Source organism: Urocitellus parryii, unplaced genomic scaffold (assembly GCF_045843805.1).
Source record: "Urocitellus parryii isolate mUroPar1 unplaced genomic scaffold, mUroPar1.hap1 Scaffold_43, whole genome shotgun sequence".
In the NCBI taxonomy this organism is placed as follows: Eukaryota; Metazoa; Chordata; class Mammalia; order Rodentia; family Sciuridae; genus Urocitellus; species Urocitellus parryii.
The window spans coordinates 2,515,972-2,521,978 of record NW_027553833.1 but is presented as its reverse complement, the minus strand read 5'-3'; positions in this window follow the sequence as shown (position 1 = coordinate 2,521,978).

Below are 6,007 nucleotides of genomic sequence, written 5' to 3'. Positions count from 1 at the left end.
TACACTTTTAGATAATAGTAAAAGTGGTAAGAAAATTGTAGTTAGAACATAGAAGATGAGCAGTTTTAATCAGCTACACATAATTGCCAATCAAAAGTGAATCAAGAAAGAAGGTGAATTAAAATAAGTAGAAAATATATAAAATTTGATGATGCAGCTAAAGTAGTGCTTATAGCAAAATCTATAGTCTAAATTGCTTATATTGGAATAAATGAATGGTCACAAAACAGTGATCTCAGCTTCATTTTCAGACACTAGAAAATGAAAATTAAATCAAACCTAAACTAATCAAAAGGAAGAAAATTATGAAGATAAAGGCAGGGTAGAATAGAGATGAACAAATTAGAATAATTTAAATATTATAAATATAGAATAATTTATATTCTATATAATAATTCTATTATAAATAGAATAATTTAAATATTACTTAAACAAGTAATAAGTTGATAAACATGTAACCATACTGGTAAAGGAAACTAAGATACATCTTACCAATATAAAAGATGAAAGAGCTGATATAACTAGACTACATACATATTGAAATGTTTATAAGGATATATTATAAATGAATAGCTACTGGTCATTTTAAAATTTAAATTGTGAACATAATTTTGTTTTACACATCTTTTTGCTGATTTCTTATAGGATACAATTGTGGTTCTCAATAATGGTCTGTATTATGGTTAGATTTTTACCTATTTGAAAGCATTCTAAACATGATCAACGCTATGCTTTTATGCCTCAATGAAACAATTTTACCACTGAGGGTACCATAGCTCTATCATTTCTGAGGTATGTTTTAGCACCTATGACTACTATTTGAAATATCATTTTTGAGACTAATAAGCATTTTTATTTGGTAGATAAAACATGTGACTTTTCCTCTTAGGAATGGATTAGAGCACATTAGAGTATCGTCACTAAGTTGTTCCCCACAACTGCAGCTGAAACTTACTGTTGTCAGTGGCCACCCTCCTTGCCTCATCCCCTTCTTCAGTACATTAGACAGCCTAAAAGAAACATCTCGTTTCAGAAAGCTTTCCCATTGGTTTATGAAATAAGACTGATTTGCTTTACACCTCACTAGCAGTAATGTTTTAAAAGCAAAGGGTGACTTGAATATCTTTGTTTGTTCTTTTTAATAAGAAACAAAACTCATTTTTTTCTCTTTCTAATGTGAATTATAAAAAGAACAAATTTCCTTTTTAAATAGAAAAGCTTTCTTCCTATTATTAAGCTTTCTTCCTTTCATTTCCATGGGGAATTTGGATGCTGAGATGATTCCATTTTTTTTCAATATTTCATCCAAGAAGAAATAGAAAACAATTATAGGCCTAAATATATAACAAAAAGAAAAAGATATACTCTGACATTGTTGATGGGAGAGCAAATTGGTACAACCAATATGGAAAGCAGTATGGAGATTCCTTAGAAAACTTGGAATGGAACCACCATTTGACCCAGCTATCCCATTCCTTGGTTTATAACCAAAAGGACTTAAAAACAGAACACTACAGTGATGCAGCCACATCAATGTTTATAACAGCAAAATTAAAAATAGCTAAATTGAGGAACCAACCTAGATGTCCTTCAGTAGATGAATGGATAAAGAAGCTGTAGTATATATATGTACAATATATTGCACAATCAATACAATGGAATATTACTCAGCATTAAAAGAGAATAAAATCATGGCATTTGCAGGTAAATGTATGGAGTTGGAGAAGATAATGCTAACTGAAGTAAGCTAATCCCCCAAAACCAAAAGCCTAATGTTTTATATGATAAGTGGATGCTGATCCATAATGGGGGTGGGGAGCATGGGAGGAATGAAGAAACTTTGGATAGGGCAAAAGGGAGGGAAGGAAAGGGAGGGAGCATGGGGATAGGAAAGATGATGGAATGAGATTGACATCATTACCCTAGGTACATGTATGAAGACATGAAAGGTGTGACTCTAACTTGTGTACAACTAGATAAATGAAAAATTGTGCTCCATTTGTGTACTATAAACTAAGATGCATTCTGATATAATGTATAATAAATTAGAACAAATAAATAAATAAAAAGTTGAGCTTTTTGTGGCAGATATTTTATATACTCATTATTGATTTACAATCAATGCTTTTAGTTGTTAATTGTTTTCTTTTCCTCTAGAAGTGTGATCTGGGCATTCAGTTAAAAAAATACTTATTTGACATTTACTGTGGTTAAGTAATATCTCTCACCCTTTTCAAACAATCAATAATCAGGATGAGTTAAGAGGAAAATTATTCTTTAAAGGTTTTGTAAAACTCCACTGTATACCCATCCGGTCCTGGGCTTTTCTTGGTTGGAAGTCTTTTGATTGCTTCTTCTATTTCATCTATTGATATTGGTCTGTTTAAGTTGTGAGTATCCTCCTGACTCAGACTGAGCAAATCACATGACTTAAGGAATTTATTGATGTCTTCACTATTTTATTGGAATATAGGTTTTCAAAATAATTTCTAATTGTCTTCTGTATTTCTGTACCGTCTGTTGTGATATTGCCTTTTTCATCCCGTATGTTAGTAATTTGAGTTCTCTCTCTTCTTCTCTTAGTAAGCATGGCTAAGGGTCTGTTGATCTTATTTATTTTTCCAAAGAACCAACTTTTAGTTTTGTTAATTTTTTCAATAGTTTCTTTTGTTTCAATTTTGTTGATTTCCGCTCTGATTTTAATTATTTCTTGCCTTCTGCTACATTTGCTGTTGGTTTGCTCTTCCTTTTCTAGGGCTTTGAGATGAAGTGTGAGCTCATTTATTTGTTGGTTTTCCTTTTTTTTTGAGGAATGACCTCCAGGCTATGAATTTCCCTCTTAAAACTGCTTTCATGGTGTCCCATAGATTCTGATATGCTGTGTCTGTATTTTCATTTATCTCTAAGAATTTTTTGATTTCCTCCTTTATGTCTTCTGTAACCCATTGATCATTCAGTAACATATTGTTCATTTTTCATGTGATGTATGATTTTTCCTTCCTTCTTTTATCATTGATTTCCAGTTTCATTCCATTATGATCAGATAAAATGCATGGTATTATCACCACCCCTGTATATTTACTTAGGGTTGCCCTATGCCATAATATATGGTCTATTTTTGAGAAGGATCCATGTGCTGCTGAGAAAAAAGTATATCCACTTGATGTTGGTTGATATATTCTATATATGTCAGTTAAGTCTAGGTTGTTGATTGTGATATTGAGTTCTATTTATTCTTTATTCAACTTTTGTTTGGAGGATCTGTCCAATGGTGAGAGAGGTGTGTTGAAATCACCCATAATTATTGTGTTGTGGTCTATTTGATTCTTTAACTTGAAGAGAATTTGTTTTATGAACATTGCAGCACCATTATTTGGTGCATAAATATTGATAATTGTTATGTCTTGTTGGTGAATGGTTCCTTTTAACAGTATATAATGTTCTTCCTTATCCCTTTTGATTAACTTAGTCTTGAAGTCGATTTTATTCGATATGAGGATGGCCACTCCTGCTTGCTTACAAGGACTGTGTGTGTGGTATATTTTTTCCCAACCTTTCACCTTCAGCCTGTGTATGTCTTTTCCAATCAGATGTGTCTCCTGGAGGCAGCATATTGTTTGATTTGTTTTTTTAATCCATGTTACCAGCTTATGTCGCTTTATTGGAGAGTTTAAGCCATTAACGTTTAGAGTTACTATTGATGTATGGTTTGTACTTCCAGCCACGTTTGATTATTTATCTTCTTTTAGTTTGATTCTCCAAGGTTATCTTTCCCCCGCCCTCTGTCTTTATAGAGGCACTTCCCACTGATGGTTTTGGTTATTGTTTTTCATTTCTTCCAAGAGATGGTTTGTGTCATAAATGGAGATCAGGGTGGGGTCTTGGTTCAGCTTGGTTTGTGCCCTTTTAAGGAGATCTGGGTGGGGCCCTGGATCACCTTGACTTGTGCCCTTATAAGGAGATAATGGAGGGGCCCTGGTTTAGAATGGCATGTGTCCTTATAAGGAGATCAGGACAAGGCCTTTGGTTTGCTGTGGCTTTTGTCCTTATAAGGACAAAAGGATGGACCCTTGGGTCAGCATGTCTTGTGTCCTTATAAGAAGAACATCACAAGCTTTTATTTAATATGCCTTGCTTCTTTATTTGATTATCTTTCCTCCTATTTAGTTCATGATAGTAGTGAAACATTTCAATTCCCTAACCTCTCATGTTGGGTATGCTCTACAAGGACTTCCTTGTGTTTCCCATGGGGGTTCCATTTAACATGAGAAAGAGATGCCACTCTGGTGTGAATCTTTAGCATCATGACTTCAGTAGTATACAGATGAGGCTTCTGTACCTCTTCTACACCTCTCCCTCATTCATTCTTGTTACAGTGTTATTTATGCTATTTATTTGATACTATAGAAGAAAACTGGGGTGCTGTCATATTCTCTTATGTCTTGTAGAAAACAAAAAAGCACTAGCTTTTTAAAATAATTTTCACAAATTTATTTTACCAGGTTTCTTTCTGTCTCCTTCAAGATGTGAGTTCCTATCTAATATTAGTCCTTCGGTGCAACATGAAGGACTCCCCTCACACAGGACACATCTAGTGGGGACCAATTCCATGGGTTCTGGTTTATCATGTGCTCTGGTTTGAATGTAGGTATCCCTCCAAAATTCCTGTATTCAGTTCAGCCTCAATGTAACAGGATTGAGAGCTGGTTAGGCCAGAAAGCCCCAACCCCAGGGATGGAATGTGCACATTACAAGAGCTTCTCCAGTATATGCAAGAACCTGGTTCACTTCCCAGAACTGCACAAGTGTGGGAACACACACACACACACACACACACAATTTCATTTATCAAGTTGTGCAGTGATGTTTGGCTGTATTTTAATTATCTCTCTTGTCTCTTTGACCAAAATATCCAACAAGAACAACTTGGAGGAGGAGAAGATTCTGTGGGGCTAACAGTTCCAGAGGTCTCAGTTCCTTGATGGCTGACTCCATTGCTCTGCCCAAGGACAGGTAGTCCATCATGGAGTAAGGGCCCAGTGGATGAAAGATGCTCAGTCCAGAGCAATATAAAGCAGAAATCTTGAGCATAGATAGAATGAGGCCATTCAAAGCCACAAAGTGATTACAGATTTTCAGACTCAAAATGAAAAGACCACTGAATATCGTACAAATTTTAAATTCTAAACCAGTAAATATCAGTCTCCAAAACCCACTGAAGCAAAAAACCTTCCAGGGTCCTTTCTTGTTCTATTATGAAAGTTGGAAAGTTATTATGAAAGTTGGAAAGGTCCTGGAGGCCCAAAAGTGAGATGACCCCTGGGGGTTATGCCTGGGTGTGCCCGAGTCATTTCTGGCTCTGACCTCACAAGGAGCCACTGTGAGGCAATCTCAAACTGCGGGTATATAAGAGAGTGGCCGTGGCTGGGTTTTTTGTCCATAAGTACAGGAAGCTCTTGGTGGTGACCTGTCGGACTCCCAGATAGTTAGAGTGTTTGGTGGTGGTTGGTGGTTGGTGATTGGTGGCTGGTTGTGGTCTTTGGATATTGGGTTTTTTGATTTGGGTTTTTTTTCTCCCTTTTGTTTTCTTTGCTTTCATTTTCTGTTTTTTTGTTTTGTTTTTTTGTTTTGGTTTATTATATATATATTTTTTAGTTTAGCTAGCATCCTTGTTCCTGTTTAGGATGAGAGATCAGTGTAGTCAGAGCAGAGAAGCGCTGCAGGAGCAGAGCTCTTGCTCTGAGCCTGCCTTCACGGACCATTATATGGTCCTGCAGGACATTGGGGAAGGGGGCTTCGCCCAGTTGAAACTTGCCCGCCATCTTCTTACTGGGACAGTGGTTGCAGTGAAGGTCTTGGCAAAAGTAGCCATGAAATTCACCTTGCTATCTGAACCAGAGATGATGGCGGAATTAGACCACCCAAATGTGATCCACCTCTTTCAGGTCATGGAGACCAAGAAATACCTCTACCTTATCATGGAGCACATAGGTGGGGGAGAGCTTTG